At 39.9% G+C, this 19,288-nt stretch overlaps 1 pseudogene; it reads left to right on the top strand.

The window, feature by feature from the left end:
• LOC107813157 (uncharacterized) overlaps positions 1–19,288 on the top strand; it is a 44,646-nt pseudogene that overhangs the window by 10,538 nt on the left and 14,820 nt on the right.

Genomic DNA, 19,288 nt, shown 5'->3' with positions numbered 1-19,288 from the left:
CATTTCCAGAATTAACAAGACCAGAACGAGGATTCTCCAATGTATTATTATTAGGAGTTGGTGTGGGTGGTGCAGCAGGCAATCGACTAACTAGAGCCTGAAGAGCTTTGCCGACCTGTGCATCAATTAGCTTTTGTAAAGCTTCATTTGCACCTCCTTCAAAATGTTCAGATTGTTCTTGTTGATCAGCACGGGATTCAGGAGCAGGAGTGCCTTCACGAGATTGACGTGGTGAATCTGGAGGGGAGGGAACCACGTCAATGTTCGGTAGGTCTCCTTGATTTTGATGGATTTGATTTTCATGGTTTCCCAATGTATTATTACTGTTATTGTTGTTGTTGTTGTTTGACATGTTGATAAAGACGAATAAAACGTAGCTTCAAAGAAAAGATTATCAGTTTTCCGGTAACGGAACCAATTTGTTTAACCAAAAATATGATTCTTTGGTCAAAGCTAAAGACAAATAGAAATTCGGGCTACTGATAATCAGGAGACGAAAAAGAAATAATAGACTTTTTGAGAATGACAAATAAGCAGTAAATAGGTTTGTATTCCAATGTAATGTTGATGATATCCTCTGTCCTTACAAATGACGAGACCTCCTCCTTTTATAGTTGATTCTAAGTAAAGGAGTAATACCTTAGTCTTAATGAGACAATTATGAGCAATAAATGATATTAAATAAGACGTTATACAATCATTCCTATTTAATACCAATTCTCTAACGTATTGAGTATTTAATATTGAATTTGGACTCCTTTTCGTCATCATATCCATGTCTTCAATGCCTTCTGATCTCTTGGCTTTAAACGACCTAAATAGGTACGAAGCTTGTATTATTCGAATTGTTTCTCGTGCCTATTTAGCTTTCCTTTCCTCGTATCTGTTGTCACTCGTGCCTCTTAACTGATCATCATATTTTGACCATTTGACCAGTTCTCGTGTCATGCCACGTCACCTTCAATGTAAATTCAGTTTTTTCCCAATACAGTAACATACCACCACAGATTGGAAACGTCAAAGGGCTTCAGGACTTGATCTTTCATCTAATCATTTGGTTGGGCAGATTCCAAAAGAATTAATTTGGAAACTTGACCTCTCTAGTTAATCTTTTTATGCAGAACAATCACATTTCTGGCAATATTCCGAGTGAACTTGGGTCACTGACAAAGTTAGAGTCCCTTGGTCTGTCAGACAATAGATAGAACGGGTCGATCCCAACATTTATAGGAGATTACATGAACATGTTTCTCTTGAACCTGAGCAACAAGTTTGGCCAAAAAATTCCAAAGGAGATAGGGAGGATAACTCACCTAAGTGTGTTTGATTTGAGCCATAACCTTCTAGATGGACAAATACCTCTCAGTTAGCCAGTTTGCTGGACTTGGAAAAGTTGAATCTTTCTCACAATGACCTGTCTGGCCGCATTCCTGAAGAATTTGAAAGTATGATTGGTTTGCGGGATGTTGTCTTGTCATACAATGAGTTGGAAGGTCCAATACCAAATAATAAAGCTTTTATGAATGCTTCATTAGAAGGTAATAAAGGTCTTTATGGCAATGTAACAGGATTTCAGCCTTGCGAAAGGCCATCTTCGATAGTAAAGAAGCACTCAAGAAGTAAACTCATCCTCGCCAATGTACTTCCTGTTATGGGAGCACTAGTACTTCTCTGTGCTTTTATTGGTGTTCTTATGTGTGATAAAAGAAGAAAAGTTAAAGATGTTGAAAGACGGGATGATGGTTTGTTTTCGATATCCTTGTTAGATGGAAAGGCATTGTACAGGGATATCTTAAATGCCACAGAGGAGTTTGATGCAACATTTTGTATCGGGCAAGGAGGGCAGGGAAGCGTTTACAAGGTAAACCTTCCATCATTAGGGAGTATAGCTGTAAAGAGATTTCATTCTTCATTTGCGAATGCACATTGCAAAAGCTTCACGAATGAGCATCGGAACATTGTGAAACTCTATGGATTTTGTTCGAATGCACAACACTCGTTCTTGGTTTACAAGTGTGTGGAGAGGGGGAGTCTGTTTAGTATCTTGAGCAATGAAGTTGAGTCCAAGAATTTGGATTGGCTAAAAAGGATGAATATCATCAAAGGTGTTGCTTTTGCTTTATCTTATCTGCACCAGGATTATTCACCACCGATTGTTCATCGAGGCATATCAAGCAGTAATATTTTGCTCGACTTTGAGTATGAAGCTTGTTGATAATAGGTGAATTTAACTATAATTAGACCCTAGATAACCACCTTCTTGTATAGTTTGAATGATAAAAGTGATAACAAAATGCTTTTATTAGTGTTTTTCATGCTTTGCAGGTTATATATGACCAGAGAAGGCTATAGAGTACTTTTAGGATCAAATATGGAGAAAAAGAGGCCGATCGTAAAATTCCGTCAAGTAAACCACGCGAAACAGCTCAAGTTAGAACTGAAAGAGCACTGTTGCGGTTCCACCGCGACCGAGGTAAAAGATGGCTACAGACAAAGTGAGAATCAGAGAGCATGTTTGGCCTCGGTTTGACCGTGACCGCGGCAGGACCGCGGCGGAGGCGGAGAACTTCAGGGACTAAAGTGCAAAACACGGGATTTTTAGCCCAAAACCCTATTTTAAACATTAGACTTCGCCCAAGAGAGGCATGTATTGATTTGGAGAGTATTTTGACAAGGAAAAACAATTGTGAGAGATCACCCAAAAAATCTTTCTTCTTTTCTTTGATTTTTCTTGCAAGTTTTATGATGAATGTTATTTTAGTTTGTTTACCCATAGTTATGAGTAGCTAAATCCTTTGTCTAAGGTTTTGATGGAACCTATTGGGGGATGAACTTCTTGTTTATGTGAATACAAATTGCTAGTCTCAATCTTTATTTGTTCAACTTTGTGCATGTTGTAGTTAATTGACAGGATCCTCAATTAGCTATGCCTATTTAGTGTGCATAACTCGGGAGAGAGTGCATATTTAGGTTATTGTTGAACAACACCACTCCCAAAGTATAAGAGGGATCTATAACTGCGGGTTTAAAGGCGAGATTAGGGATAACGAAGCCTTGAGTGCAATCTAAAGTGAACCGTGTTAATTAGAGCTAGCTAGTGTATCTCAGGAGAGTGCATTGAGTATATTACTGTGATTACTCGGGAGAGATTTACGGTAAGATGAGCGTTCATGATTGATAGAGAGGTGTTGGTCAATTTGTATGAAGCATAAACAGAAGGGATTCCATCAATAGGGAAAGTCATTACCTTAGCGTTTTCTTATTATTGTTTACAACCTTAGCATTCTTAGTTTACAGCTGTTTATTTACTTGTAATTTTAGTTATTGAAGACACCATCAACTGTGATTCAAACGTTTGGGGTTCTCAAGAGTTTAGTGGGTCTAAAGATAGTGATTGATAGGTTAACTCTCTGTGGATTCGACTCTAGGCAGAATACTCGGGTTATATTTGCATTATAAGGCATAGTTGGGCGTGATCAAATTTTGGCGCCGTTGCCGGGGAGTTAACGGAATTATCAATTACCATTGATAGAAATACAAAAATTCTTAGTGTAGTCAGTTTTCTCTACACCAAATTTTTGATTGAAATTTTTTACGGTTGTTGACGTGGTTGCACAGGTGTATGCCTAGAAACTCTACGAGGACTGGAGAACTACTTGAAGGACTCTCATACCCCGAGAAAATATTCCGGATATTGAACCGTGCCAATAAAAGACTTCAACAACCTCATCAAACACACAAACTAGAAATTGACATGGGTGACGTAGACAACATCATCGGAAACGTCAGAGATATGGCACCTCCTGTGCCTGAGGCTGCACTATATGACTGGGCACAACCCACAGATGAAAATCTGGCCACTACCATTATTGTGCCCGCGATACAAGCTGAATCGTTCCAGATCACGAACAACATGTTGTACTTGCTGCAAAACAAGGGACTATTTTCTGGGACACCAGCCGAAGATCCTCAGTAGCACTTGAAGAACTTCCTGTCGATTTGCAAAACTCAAAGGCAAACCAACGTAACTCCGGAAGGAATCAGGCTGTTATTATTTCCATTCTCGGAGACAGGAGCTGCTCAGGTCTGGCTAAACTCACTCCCCATAAACTCTATAGAAACTTGGGATGAGTTAGTCAAGCACTTTCACATCAAGTTCCACCCGCCCAACAAAACAACTCAACAAATTGATGAGATCGTGAGCTTTAAACAGAAACCAATGGAGACATTGCATGAGACATGGAGCCGGTTTAAAGGAATGTTGGTTATATGTCCACACCATGGTATTCCAGATCAGATGTTGGGACAACAGTTTTACATGGGACTGTCAGATAGCATGAAGAACATTGTAGATGCCTCAGCTGGTGGGGCATTTTTGAGCAAAACTTGGAGAGAAGGTCAGAGTTTGCTTGACAAAATGGCTCAAAATTCGGGGTGGACGACGAGGAATGCACCTATCACTCCAATGGTGCACTCAGTGCCTTTTGACCAATCAAATTCCATGGCTGAAAATGTGGCGACCTTCTTGACACAGATGAGCATACTCACCAAAAAGGTGGAGGAATCAGGGCAGAAACAGCAAGTGCACATTGTAGATAATACCAATGGGAGCTTGTGCATATCTTGCATTAGTCGGCCAGTTGGTAATCCTTGGAATGCAGAACATGATCATCATCATCAGCACCCTAAAGACATGAACTATGTGTCAAACTATGGAGGCCAGAGACAGCGCAATCAGAACTGGGGTCAGCAAACTCAGCAGCCATACAGACCACCTCAGCCACAGTACAACGCTGGAAGCATGGGAGGTATGAGACCTCCCAACAATATGGCACCTTATCCAAGGCCACAGGGGTATAACAATCAGCAGCAAGGGTATCCCCCACCTCAGCAACAGCATGGTGGAAGGCAAGAAGATGGGTTCACTAGACTTGAAGCAATGATGCAGCAGGTTATTGGGTCCAATGCAAAAATAAATGAAAGAGTAGATGCACATGACGCAGCAATCAAAAATATTGAAGTGCAATTGGGCCAAATTTCAATGTCTCTGAACAATCGTCCTCAGGAGATATTACCTGCAGACACCCAGATTAATCCAAAAGATCAGGGCCCAAAGCAGCTGATGGCGGTGAGTCTCCGTAATGGCAGGGATCTAGATGTAGAACAAGAGAGAGCTCGAGAAAATATACAGGCCGAGACATTCATTCCAGTGCCCATTGAGCTGGATGAGTCTACGATACTGATAGAGGTGACAGTCCAGCCTGCTCAGGAAGAAAAGAACATTCAGCAGGAGACCGAGAAAGTAGTTGAGCCAGTTGAAGAGCCAGTTGTTGAAATAGTAGCTGATAAAGAGAAGTCCCAAGTGATTGGGAAGAAGAGACCTCCTGCACCCTTTCCACAGAGGCTAGCCAAGCAACAAAAGGAGGAGCAGTATAAAAAGTTCTTTGAAATGCTCAAACAAATCCAGGTAAATATTCCACTGATTGAAGCTTTAAAAGAGATGCCTGGGTACGCAAAAATGATGAAGGACTTGATGTCCCGGAAATTTGATTTTCAAGACTTGGCTACGGTTACACTTACTCAGACCTATAGTGCAGTAGTGACGAGACCTATTGCTGAAAAGCTGTCTGATCCAGGTAACTTTACAATTCCATGCACTATTGGGAATTTCGCATTTGCTAAGGCGCTCTGTGATTTAGGGGCCAACATTAATCTTATGCCCCTGGCTATCTATAAGAGGTTGGGCATTAGGAGAGCTAGACCCACCTCCATGTTGTTGCAGCTGGCCGACAAGACTGTGAAGCGTCCATTCGGTATCCTTGATGATGTGCTTATTTAGGTGGGGAAATTTGTGTTCCCTGCAGATTTTGTGATCTTGGATTGAAAAGTGGATGAAGAGGTTCCTATAATCTTAGGAAGTCCATTCTTGGTCACGGGGAGAGCTCTGATTGACTGTGAGACTGGGGAGCTCAAAATGAGACTCAATGATGAGGAAATAACATTCAATGTGCAGAAGTCTATGAGGTGACCAAGCGAGTTCGCCAATTGCTCTCTTATTGATGCCGTTGATGTAATTATAGAGTCTGATGATGAGGTGTTGACAATTGAGGACCCCCTTGCTGCATGTTTGATGAACTTAGATGAAGTGAATGGTGAGGATTTGGCAGAATGGGTGTTGGCATTGGAAGGTAGAGGGTTTTGGGAGAGAAATCTAGAGTTTGAGCCCTTGCACTTAGAAAAGAGAGAAACTCCTCCAGCTAAGCCATCCATTGAAGAACCACCAAAGCTGGAGTTAAAGCCATTGCCAGCCCACCTCAGGTATGAATTTCTGGGACCTGACTCCACATTACCTGTTATTATCTCATCTAGTTTGTTAGATGTGCAGGTTCAAAAACTTTTACAGGTACTAAAGGAGTGCAAAACTGCCATGGGGTGGACCATGGCAGACATCAGGGGATCAGCCCCGCCTACTGCATGCACAAGATTCTACTAGAAGAGTGGCACAAACCTTCAAGGGAACATCAGAGGAGGCTGAACCCCAACATGAAGGAAGTGGTGAAGAAGGAGGTGATAAAGTGGTTGGATGGGGGAATTATTTTCCCAATCTCTAACAACAACTGGGTGAGCCCAGTGCAATGTGTTCCTAAAAAGGGTGGCATGACGGTTGTGACAAATGACAACAATGAATTGATCTCAACAAGAACCGTCACAGGCTGAAGAATTTGTATGGACTATCGAAAGTTGAATCTAGCCACCCGAAAAGACCACTTCCCACTTCCCTTCATTGATCAGATGTTGGACAGATTGGCAGGGAGGTCACACTTCTATTTTTTGGATGGGTACTCAGGGTACAATCAGATCTCCATTGCACCGGAGGACAGAGAGAAGACCTTCTTCACATGCCCATATGGCATTTATGCCTTTAGACGGATGCCCTTTGGCCTATGCAACACACCTGCCACATTCCAATGGTGCATGATGGCCATATTCACTAACATGGTTGAGGACATAATGGAGGTGTTCATGAATGACTTCTCAGTGGTGGGGAATTCATTTGATGAGTGCTTGATAAATCTGACGCGTGTGCTGAAACGGTGCATCGAGACTAACTTGGTTCTGAACTGGGAGAAGTGCCATTTTATGGTACAAGAAGGCATAGTCTTGGGGCACCGGGTGTCAAGCAAGGGAATAGAGGTGGATCGCGCGAAAGTTGATGTAATAGCAAAGCTGCCTCCACCAAATTCAGTCAAAGCCATCAGAAGCTTCCTTGGACATGCCGGTTTTTACCGGAGGTTCATAAAAGACTTCTCCAAAATCGCCAACCTTCTCTGTAAGTTGTTAGAAAAAGATCACCCGTTTTTTTTCCTGATGATTGCAGGGTAGCATTTGAGGAGTTGAAAAAGAGACTGGTCACAACACCTGTCGCACCTCCTCTTTCCGCCCCCGCAAGGGTGCAAGGGAGTTTTCTCCAATTAAAGGACAGTCGAAACAGGATTTGTTTGTTTGTTTCAGAGTCGCCACTTGGGAATTTTAAGGCGTCCCAAGTCACCAATTTTAATCCCTGAATCGAGGAGAATATGACTCTGTTTATTATTTTGCGAGCCAGAAATCCTGAGTAAGGAATTCTGTTAATCCGGAAGAAGGTGTTAGGCATTTCCGAATTCCGTGGTTCTAGCACGGTCGCTTAACTGTTTTTATTCTTGGCTTAATTATCTCGATTTTACATTTTTATTGCATGATTTTGTTACCGCTTCTGTTTAGATTGTTTATAATTAAAGACCCTTCTTCGAATCGAATCACGCGTACGTGTATTCGTTTTATATATTATATATTTTTTAACGTGAAAAATCGTGTCACGCGTACGTGTACACAATGATATTGATAATATATTTATTATAAAATAATTATTTTTTCGAAATTGTGTTTTAAATAAAATCAAGAACATTCGCACTTTTTGTATGATTAAGTAGTGAACCGCACATCTCGGGTTTTATGAAATTAATTTAAGATCCTCCGACGAATCTCTTTTTAATAAAAATTTGCTCGAAGTTGCGCGAACGCATAATCCGAATTGCCTTTAGAAGTATAATCAAGTCACGCGAACGCATCCTTAATTATGCAAATATTCTTAACAGTAATATAAATTCTCTACAAATGTTTAGTGCATCCATCTATTTTTAAAATGTAAGAGTCATGGAGAATCACCGATTGGGATGCCACCAAATTTCTTGACAAAGAATTCAAAATTTATTAGGCGTTGCTACAAGTCTTATTTTACGCGTATGAATTATATACCTCAAAACTATTCAACTTTTAAAGAATTAATGATATGAAAAAGAAACAAACAACATGTAACTAAAAATACTACCATTTTTATCGTGGATACAACATTAATATATCAAAAATCGAATCGCATATAAAACTGGAAAAATGAATTAATTTGATAAACAAATTAATAGTTTCTGAAGAATTTTTATTGTTATATTTAATGTGAACTCTATTTCTACATATCCTTGACATAAAATGTTGCAATTCGTGCTTATAAATCCCATATCCTTCTCATATACTTGTTTTTAGTCCAAAGTTATAATTGTTTGGTTAATTTGTTTACAATGGTAGATAAGAATCAAGTTGATAAGAAAGAGAACTATTACACAAATTGATTCAATAAAATTGCATCACATGCAATATAGTTGTACGTTTGAACTATTCCTAATATTCTAAACTCGTAACGAATTATATCAACTCACCTTTCACTTATGGTTATACATGTAACTGTTATCACGCCATGTACGAACAACATACAAATTTCATCAATCTAGCTTTAAATAAAATCGGACTTTTGTGACAAAATATGCTAGTAATGTAGTTTCTTGATACTTCCATACTATTCCATATTTAGCCAACAATATCATAAGATTTAATTAATGGCTAGCTTTCTGCCATGTTCCCTATCTTATAATTTGAATATAGCTATACTTAATGAAATTCTAAAATAAATAACATTATTACAAAGCTTATGCGAATTTCAAAGGATGATTAACTAACAGTTCTCACATCAAATGTAAGCTACTATATTAACCAGCTGAAACAAAACTGAAATTTAAACTAATAGATTTAAACGAGTAAAAGACATAATTATAATTCCGAACTTCATTTATTTGGCAATGTTGAAGCTTTCCACAACATGAGTCTAAAATATATACCTGATATTGGAAGCAAAAGAAAATGAAGATGAGAATCAGCAGCAGTAATAACAGTACAACAGCAACAACTGCCCAGCAACAGTAACAACCCAGTAACAGACCGGTGGAGTAGTAATCCCAAAAACAAAAGCTTTAAGCTTTGAATGAAACAACAACCATTAATACTAATTTCAAACAAAGAAAGAAAGCAGAAGATTTTTTAGTTTTTATTTTTATTTTGAAAGCTTAAATATTTTTCGGAATTTTTCTTTCTCTTAAATGTTCAGCCCTTTTTTCTCTCTTCTATTCTCTGTCCGATTTTTTTCTCTCTATCTGTATGTGTATTTTTTCTTGTCTGTCTTATTCTGATTTCAAGACTTCTTATAACCCATCCCATAAATCTTTCAATTAATTAAAATCAATACTTTTTCTCTACCCAACCCATTATCTTCCCACTCATCCCCATTACATTAAATAAACATATCACACCACCCCATTATATTTTGTCCCCCATGCCTAACATAAAATAATACAAGATTCCCCCCACTAAATTTTGTCTTGTCCCCCTTTATATTAAATAACCATATCACAACACACCCCATTTTATTTTGTCCCTCATGCTTCAAATAAACAATTACAAAATGTACAATTTCTAAACTACCCCTCCGACCCTATTGCAAATTACTATTTTACCCCCGAAAATACTATAAATTACCAGACTACCCATCAGCTATAACACATCGATTAATCAAACTTAACCAAAATATAGACAATATGATTAATTTCTAACAATATTCAAACAACAAATTTCATGAACATGATTTCTTCAATATTTCAACAACAAAGCACATGAACATGATTTCAACAACATTTCAACAACAAATCACATGAACACAAATTGAACAACAAAGAACAACTAAAATTTGATTGAACAATATTTTAGCAACAAACAATCCTATTTTCGGATTCAACAACAACAAACAAGTATATTTAGATTTCTAAATTCAATCATATTGAATTTAAAATCAATTCTAACAACATTACAACCAACAATTCCTATATTAAACTTTATGAGACAAATTCAAGAAATAATCACAAATGGTAAACAAGAAATCAAGCTATACAAATTTCGGATTCAAGAACAATCAAACAAAGTATGAACATGAATTAAATCTATATTAAACAACAAGAATGACGGATTCAAACGATTAAATCAATATATTTCCTTCAACAAAACTAAATTCTTTTTTTAGACAAATAACAAGATTTGTTGTTAGAAACAATTATGAACTTAAACTTGAACTTAACAATATTAACAATTTCTAAAAATACATAAACACATGAAACAAATTGAAGAAATAATCAATTAAATTTCAATTTGAATCTAAAAAACATCACACTAACAAATATTTATTCTAACAACAATACAAACATGAAATAAACATGAAAAACAACTTAATTAATTTACCATTTGAATCTGAAAATTAAAATCAACAAAACACATGAACAAACTAGAAAATTATTTCAACGATGAACAACGAACAAAACAAGAATCAAATATTTAACGATTTTAACTTTGAGAAATATCAAACAAAAATATGGACAAAAATAAAACTCAAAAACAACTAACCGGAGGTGAATCAACGACGAACTCGATTGTAAACAAATCTTCCCGGGCTTCGACTCAACGAAAGACCTTCGACAAAACAAAGAAGACGGAGGGAAAGGAGCAGCAGCCCGCAGCTGGCCATGGCAGCATCAAAGCTTGCTCGTCCATGGCGGAAACGTGAGCAGCAGTGACGAGCAGCTCGATGTGAAGCTGGAGGGGAAGAAGCAGCGTCGCAGCAGCATCAACCCAGCTGAAGCCAACTCGAGCTGGACGAGGCAGTAATGAAGAAGCAACGGTGACAGCAGCGTTTGGACGTAAGGTGGCTGAAGCAGCTGCGCGAGCAGCAGCAGTTCGGTCGCATTCGGAGGTCGTTTGGTTGAAACAGAAGCAGCATGGTCAGCCATGAGCGTCGAGCTCAAGCTTGAGCTCGACGAGCTTCGTCAATGGCGGATAGGGCTAGGAATTTCGGACGAAGAAGAAGGAGATGAAGACGATGTAGCCATGGGTGGTCGGAGAGCAGCTTTGTTGCTGCGTCAACTGTTGGACGAAGGGTGGTCGACGGGCGGACATGGGAGGGCAACTTGGAACTTGAGGAAGAAGAAGAAGATAGGAGGGTGGCGGATGATTTTTGCAAATTTTTTAGGGTTTTCTTCAATTTGTTTTGTTTTGTTTTTTTGTAAAATGTAAGACAAAAGGGGTTTGAGTCTTTTGGGTTATAGACTGGGTCGACCCAGTTCGAAATGGACTGGGTCGTAGGGAATATTGGGCCAATTTTTGGGCCTGTGGCTTGAAATTGAAGAAGAGGCCTAATTCCGACTTTCTTTATATTTTTGCTTTCTTTTCTTCTTTTATTTCTCTAAAACTAAATTATAAAAATACTTAACTTATTATTAAGAACTAAATTAAGTTATAAAAGCACAAATTAACTCCCAATAACAATTAACGCACAATTAAGTAATAATCAAGCATAAAATTGTATATTTGGACATTAAATGCTAAAAATGCAAACGATGCCTATTTTTGTAATTTTTAATTTTTGTAAAACAAATTTAATTACTAACAATTGTAGGATTAAATCCTACATGCGACATATTTTTGTATTTTTTATTAATTTAGCAAATAAACACGCATAGACAAATACAAATAATTATTGAAAATATCACAAAATATCACAAAATTGCACACCAAAGAAAAATCATTTTATTTTTGGATTTTTTGGGAGTAATTCTCATATAGGGCAAAAATCACGTGCTTACAGCTGCCCCTCTTTGCGCGAACACACGAAGGGTTTTCGTGCAAAGATAAAGCGAGCGATTTTTGCCCATCCGAGTACTCCGTTGAAGCATTTTTTGAAAAAGATTTGACCGATCCTTTGCTTCAAAGGTTTCCTACATATCCTGGGCTAAACAGGAATCAGGTCAATGTAGTTCGGGAAATTTTGGTAGCTGGGACTACCATGGGACTGCATTGTTACTGTTGTTGCATGCTATTACCACTGCTTACCGATCTCCTTGTAACACCATGCTTAAAAGAAAACAAGAAGCTAGGCTAGAGTACAATTTGTTTTTGTTGTCTTGCTTCCTTGTATGCTTGCATTTCTTCTAGTGTTTTCTTCTTTTGACACATGTACTTGAGTTTGTACTGTGACCTCTTGTTGCAACCTTCTGTTTCCCGGTGCTGGGGAATTTTATTGTTTCCTGCTGGGGATTCCTATTGTAACACTCTATTTTATTGTCCTCTGACTTGATCTTTAAATGTATGCCTCTGTTATCTGGGCGGTCTCCCAACATTTTCAACAACTTTTTAAAAACGCCTTTCCTCTCTTCAGGCGGGCTCCTGACTTCAACAACAACTTTGAAAATAATCGTCATTCCTCTCTTCAGGCGGGCTCCTGACTTCAACAACTTTAAAATAAAATCCTATTCGAGGGCGGATGAACCCGAAATATCCTATTCGAGGGCGGATGAACCCAAAATATCCTATTCGAGGGCGGATGAACCCAAAATATCCTATTCGAGGGCGGATGAACCCAAAATATCCTATTCGAGGGCGGATGAACCCAAAATATCCTATTCGAGGGCGGATGAACCCAAAATATCCTATTCGAGGGCGGATGATCCCATTATATCCTATTCGAGGGCGGATGAACCCATTATATCCTATTCGAGGGCGGATGAACCCAAAATATCCTATTCGAGGGCGGATGAACCCATTATATCCTATTCGAGGGCGGATGAACCCGTTATATATCCTATTCGAGGGCGGATGAACCCAAAATATCCTATTCGGTGGCGGATGAACCCATTATATCCTATTCGAGGGCGGATGAACCCAAAATATCCTATTCGATGGCGGATGAACCCAAAATATCCTATTCGAGGGCGGATGAACCCAAAATATCCTATTCGAGGGCGGATGAACCCAAAATATCCTATTCGAGGGCGGATGATCCCATTATATCCTATTCGAGGGCGGATGAACCCATTATATCCTATTCGAGGGCGGATGAACCCATTATATCCTATTCGAGGGCGGATGAACCCAAAATATCCTATTCGAGGGCGGATGAACCCATTATATCCTATTCGAGGGCGGATGAACCCGAAATATCCTATTCGAGGGCGGATTAACCCAAAATATCCTATTCGAGGGCGGATGAACCCAAAATATCCTATTCGAGGGCGGATGAACCCAAAATATCCTATTCGAGGGCGGATGAACCCAACAATATCCTATTCGAGGGCGGATGAACCCAAAATATCCTATTCGAGGGCGGATGAACCCAAAATATCCTATTCGAGGGCGGATGAACCCAAAATATCCTATTCGAGGGCGGATGAACCCAAAATATCCTATTCGAGGGCGGATGAACCCATTATATCCTATTCGAGGGCGGATGAACCCAAAATATCCTATTCGAGGGCGGATGAACCCAAAATATCCTATTCGAGGGCGGATGAACCCAAAATATCCTATTCGAGGGCGGATGAACCCAAAATATCCTATTCGAGGGCGGATGAACCCAAAATATCCTATTCGAGGGCGGATGAACCCAAAATATCCTATTCGAGGGCGGATGAACCCAAATATCCTATTCGAGGGCGGATGAACCCAAAACATCTTGGAATTGTCTTACCTCCGACTGTTTTTCTTCGAATCGTGTTGTCTTGCTATCTCTTAAAACTTGAATTGATTTCCTCGTTCCTCCGAGAAAATTTTCGACAATGGCAGAAAATCTTCTGCCCCAGTTTTGGTGCTTTTCCTTGTTCTCCAGGTGGACGCCTGACTTCTGATATTTCAACTGTTCTTCCTTGTTCTCCAGGTGGATGCCTGATTACTAATACTTCAACTGTTCTTCCTTGTTCTCCAGGTGGACGCCTGACTGCTAATACTTCCATTTCTCTTCCTTGTTCTCCAGGTGGATGCCTGATTGATGTTTCTTTCATTGCTCTTCCTTGTTCTCCCTCCTTCAAATTCATTTTTTTCTTTTTTTCTTTTTTTTTGTTGTTTTTTTTTCTTAACACTGCTGGGGATAAAAGTGTTATCTTCTTGGGATAACGTTGTTGAGGATAACGCTGCTGGGGAATTTTATCCCTTCAAATCGATGCTTCATTCTTCTGGAAGCTGCTGGGGAGGATAATGGCTCTTTGCTTTTCTGAGCACAAATGTCATCCCTTTGTTCTGTCTGCTGGGGATCAACTTCCTCCATTGGAAGCTTATTATGTTGGGGGCAACCCTGGTTTAAAGACCACTTCCTTGGTGCTATCTTTATTCTTCCCCAAATGGGTACCTGATTTCCAGAAAATTTTCTAACTGAAAAGAAAATTTTCTACCCCAGTTTGCATTTTCCCTTATGGTCTTCACTGCCACTCCCTCTACCTGTTTCAAACCAAACAAAATTTGTTAGTTTAAAAACCCGGTGGTTGGTTATGATACTCCTACTGGGATGGTTTTTCCCTTTCTCCCTTCCCCACTCTATGTTGTCCAACCCTCTTGGAACTTGGTCGAAAATCTGTCGGGGATGCTCCTACATCTCGATGATCTGCCAGGGGCCCTCTTGGAATTAGGTCCACAATTTTCTCAACTGTTGTTTTCCTGTTTTTCTCTAACTTCCCTTGGAAATTTGGTTCTATTGGGATCTAGGCCCCTTTCATCATTTGGTCTTGCGACCAACTTCTTTTCTCTTTATCGCCTTGTCTTTGGCGTGTCCTATTCGCATTTTGCTTTGCATCATTTTGGCAACTGGTAGTAAGCTCTGAAAATCCTTTTCAAAAACAAACTGCTGGGAAGGTAAAGTTTTTTAAACCAAGAAATGAAAAAGTGATGATTTCAAAAAATAGAAGAAGAAGAAGTCTTTCTGAACAAATGCTAGGGAAAAGGAAAGAAAAGAACTTATCTGAATGATATAACCGATTCCAACGATCATGTCGCGCATTCCGGATTAATCAACCCAGTCTATTTGTATCAATCAAACTTCCAGACGGCCTCATGTTGCTGGGGATAAACAGGCACTCAACTCTTTGCCAAATGCGGATCCTTCCCGCCAATCTTGTCTTGTCGCCTCATAGTGCCCTTCGAGAGGTTTTCACTAATAAGACTCTCTCATTTCTCTCAACTCCCGTCGCCTTATGGTGCCTCTGAAGGTTTTCACCGATAAGACTTTCTCATTTTATTTTATTTTTCAGCTGGGGATTGAAGTGCTGCCGATATGACTCTCTCTGTTGGGGATTCTTTCGGCTATCAATTCATTTTCAGCTTATGATCTTCTTCTTTGCTGGGGATCAGAGTGTTATTCCCGACTTCCATTTGAATTGACTTAGCACTTCTCAGATACTGATCGGGAGGTCTTTTTTGGACATCAATAGGGGTTTTTGTGTATGGCTGAAAGTAGAAGGGGGTATCCAAAGTTCAAAAATAATTTTTAGGGGTAAAATAGTACAACTCTTGGAATCAAACTTTCTTGACAAAATTACAAGCGCCAACTTCTGCCCCAGTTTTTCTTGATCGGGGATTTTTATTTTGTCACACTATGTTACCTTATGCACACTATGTTACACTATGACCGAGCCGTGAGGCGCCTACGTATCCTTCTTTGAGGAATCAGGTCAAACGTAGTTCCCAATTCCTTTGTTTTTTTTGTGACTTTTCTTTTGTTCTTATTACTTTTTTTTTCATTTTCAATACTGATTCCAAAAGAGGGGTATGAAAGAGTAAATAAGGCTCAAAAGGGGAAGCAAAGGTCAAAGTGTTTGGGATAGAAGAAAGAATTGCCTCTGTCATTTCATTCTCTGATAAATGCTAAGTACAAACAAACAACAATTACAATTACGAGAAAACATAATATCTCTTAACTGCGTCAGAATTGATAGCCATGTCGACGCATTTCCCTTCGATATCTGTTGATCATAAAGCGTCATCGGGCTTGCTCTGTTTAGATTGCGATAATCAACACACACCTCGGATTTTTTTTTCATTTTTTTTTTCATTCATTTTTTTTTACACTGGCACCACATTAGCCCACCAATCAGTATATCGAGCGGCCCGAATAACCTTAGTATTCAGTTGTTTGGTCACTTCTTCCTTAATCTTCACACTCACGTTGGTTTTAAACTTCCTCAATTTTGCTGGACGGGGGGTAATGCCGGGTCAGTGGGCAATTTTTGAACCACTAGATTGGTGCTTAAGCCCGGCATGTCGTCGTATGACCATGCAAAAGGTTTTGAATTCAGTAAGTGCTTTGATTAGTTCTTCCCTGATGTTTGGTTCCATGTGGACGATTATCTTAGCTTCCCTGATGTCATCCACATCCCCTAGATTGACGGCTTCCGTGTCATTTGAGTTGGGCTCTTTTTTTTTTCAAATTGGCTCAACTCTCTGTTAATTTTTCCGAAGGCTTCATCCTTATCGTATTCCGACTTATCATCACAATCTTGTACTATAAGTTCGAAATCAGATTGATTGATTTTTTTAGACTAGGTTGAAGATCCGTCGTGCATGCCATGTCATTAGAACCAGTAGAAAGAGAACTGTTCAGAAGAGAAAAATAAGAAGAAAAATTAAAACAAAATAAGGAATGAGGAAAAAAAACTTTCACTTTATTAAAATACGGGATAGCAAGGTTTCACACTTTGGCGAGCACAAGAAAGATCTGGATTACAACCCTGGAATAATCCAAACAACAAAAAAAAAGAAAATCAGAGCCCACTACCAAGACTCCCTTCGTATAGGAAGAGGAGTAGCCATTCAATTGTTGATTTTTGCTTTCAACCCCACAAACTGCACATATGCCTCGTTGGACCCTTTTCCCAACACCATAACTGGCTTGTCATCCACCTTTTCCAACTATACCACCGCTTTCCCACTGGTTAACATTTCTTTTGAACCGACACGGATCATTATCACTGTTTGTGAGGGTTTCTTTAGCTTCCCTCCTTCGTGCATTAGCTCAATCATGTGGGTTTCAAGGTGTGCCGGCAACGGGTTCTGATTGATGTTGGGTGCCTCTGGTGTCTGAACCTCAATCTTGTTGGTGTCAATAAGATTCTGTACTGCATGTTTCAACTTCCAACATTTCTCGGTATCATGTCCGGGAGCCCCCGAACAATACTCACAGCTTACCGAGTGGTCCATATTTTTGGGAAGGGGATTTGGCAATCTGGGCTCAACAGGACTCAACAAGCCTAACTGCCTTAATTTGTGGAACACGGCAATATAGGTTTCCCCCAACTCAGTGAATGTTCTTTGTATTCTTTCATTTCTGAAAGCCTGATTTCCCCGGAAACCTGCCCCTGGAGGGTTCTTGTAGGCTCTTGGTGGTGAATAGGTGTTTTGCAGTGGTGTATGTGTGTTCTGGGGAGCCGGCGCGCGCCATTGCGAGCGAACCGGAGGCTGAGTGTATGTTTGGGCTTGGTTAATGGAAGAATGAGGCTCCGAAGGGTGATAGTAGTGTTGGGATGAATTGTGGTGGTAAGTTGATTGGCGAGGTCGTTATTGATTATAGTAAGGCGGTGAACCTCTGGGTCCCAACCAAATTCCTGAATCAACTACCGCTGCTTCCTCTCTCTTCGTTCTTCCGATTTCTCCTACCCCGCCTTGAATAGCTTGAGTAGCTGCCTTAATTGCTGAATAGCTCATAATTTTATTTGTCTTGAGGCCTTCTTCCACCATACCTCCCATCTTCACTACCTTGTTGAATGATTTCCCTACCGCTGAAACCAAATGGGCATAGTAAGTTGGTTCCAAGGCTTGGAGGAAGTAGTCTACCATTTCACTCTCCTTCATAGGAGGATCCACTCTTGCTGCCTGTTCTCTCCACCGGAAGCCATACTCTCTGAAACTTTCATTGTGTTTTTTCTCAAATTTTGTCAAAGATAGTCGATCTGGGATGATTTCCAGATTGTATTGGAAATGGTGTGCGAATGCCTGTGCTAGGTCATCCCAGGTGTTCCATCTCCCATGGTCCTGGCGTGTATACCACTCCAAAGCTGATCCGCTTAAACTTTGACTGAAGTAAGCCATCAATAATTTGTCTTTTCCCCCAGCTCCTCGCATCTTGCTGCAGAAACCCCTTAAGTGGGCTACTGGGTCGCCGTGCCCATTGTATAGGTCAAATTTAGGCATCTTGAAGCCAACTGGTAATTGTACATTTGGGAACAAGCACAAATCCTTGTATGCTACACTGACTTGCCCACCTAACCCTCGCATGTCTCGGAAAGATTGTTCTAGACTTTTGACCTTCCTGAACATCTCTTCTTGTTCAGCATTTTTGGCTGGCTTGTCACTTTCGGTTGGGAGGTCAAAACGAGGAGTAGTTGAATGGATTTCGGAGGCTTTGAGGGTGGGCTCCGGGGGGTAATATTGGTTGTCCTGGGCCTGGAATGTAGGCTCACTAGGAGATTTGTGGAATGTAGCCGGGGGAGGTGCTACGAAAACAGGAGTCACAGGTGGAGGAAAGTATGAAACTGGTTTCGGAGGTGGAGACTGCGGTGTCTGAGAGGTGGTTCCTTGGTAGTGTTGGTAAATGGGGAAATTTGGGGATAATTCAGTGGTAATATTATCCTGAGTTTGGGTCATTGATGGAGCAGGGTTAGTTGGGTAAGATGGGGGTAACTGTCCTGTAGACCAGGCTTGGTACATCTCAGCCATTTGCTGCTTGAGTTTAAACATCTCTTCTTTCATTTTCCCGACATCCATCTCCTCTAGCTCAATACCTGTGTCAACATCTGGGATAGACATACTTTCGGGTATTGGTCCTTTTGATCTCGTGTGATAATGATAATATGCCAGTATACTCTTTAGAGAAACTAACTGCTTGAATTCTGGAAATGAACAAACTTGTTAGTTTTGAGAATTTAACACATATATAATTACACGTTGAGATGCAATGCTCCTAGACAAATATCCCCTTTCTATTATGCATTTGCGCGACTGCTTGTGTCGTCCCAGTTTTCTTGAAAATTTTATTCACTTTTATTTTATTTTATTTTCTTATATA

This window comes from Nicotiana tabacum, chromosome 16 (genome assembly GCF_000715075.1).
Source record: "Nicotiana tabacum cultivar K326 chromosome 16, ASM71507v2, whole genome shotgun sequence".
NCBI lineage: Eukaryota > Viridiplantae > Streptophyta > Magnoliopsida > Solanales > Solanaceae > Nicotiana > Nicotiana tabacum.
Note: the sequence above shows the minus strand (reverse complement) of the source record. Positions and strands in the feature narration are given on the sequence as shown.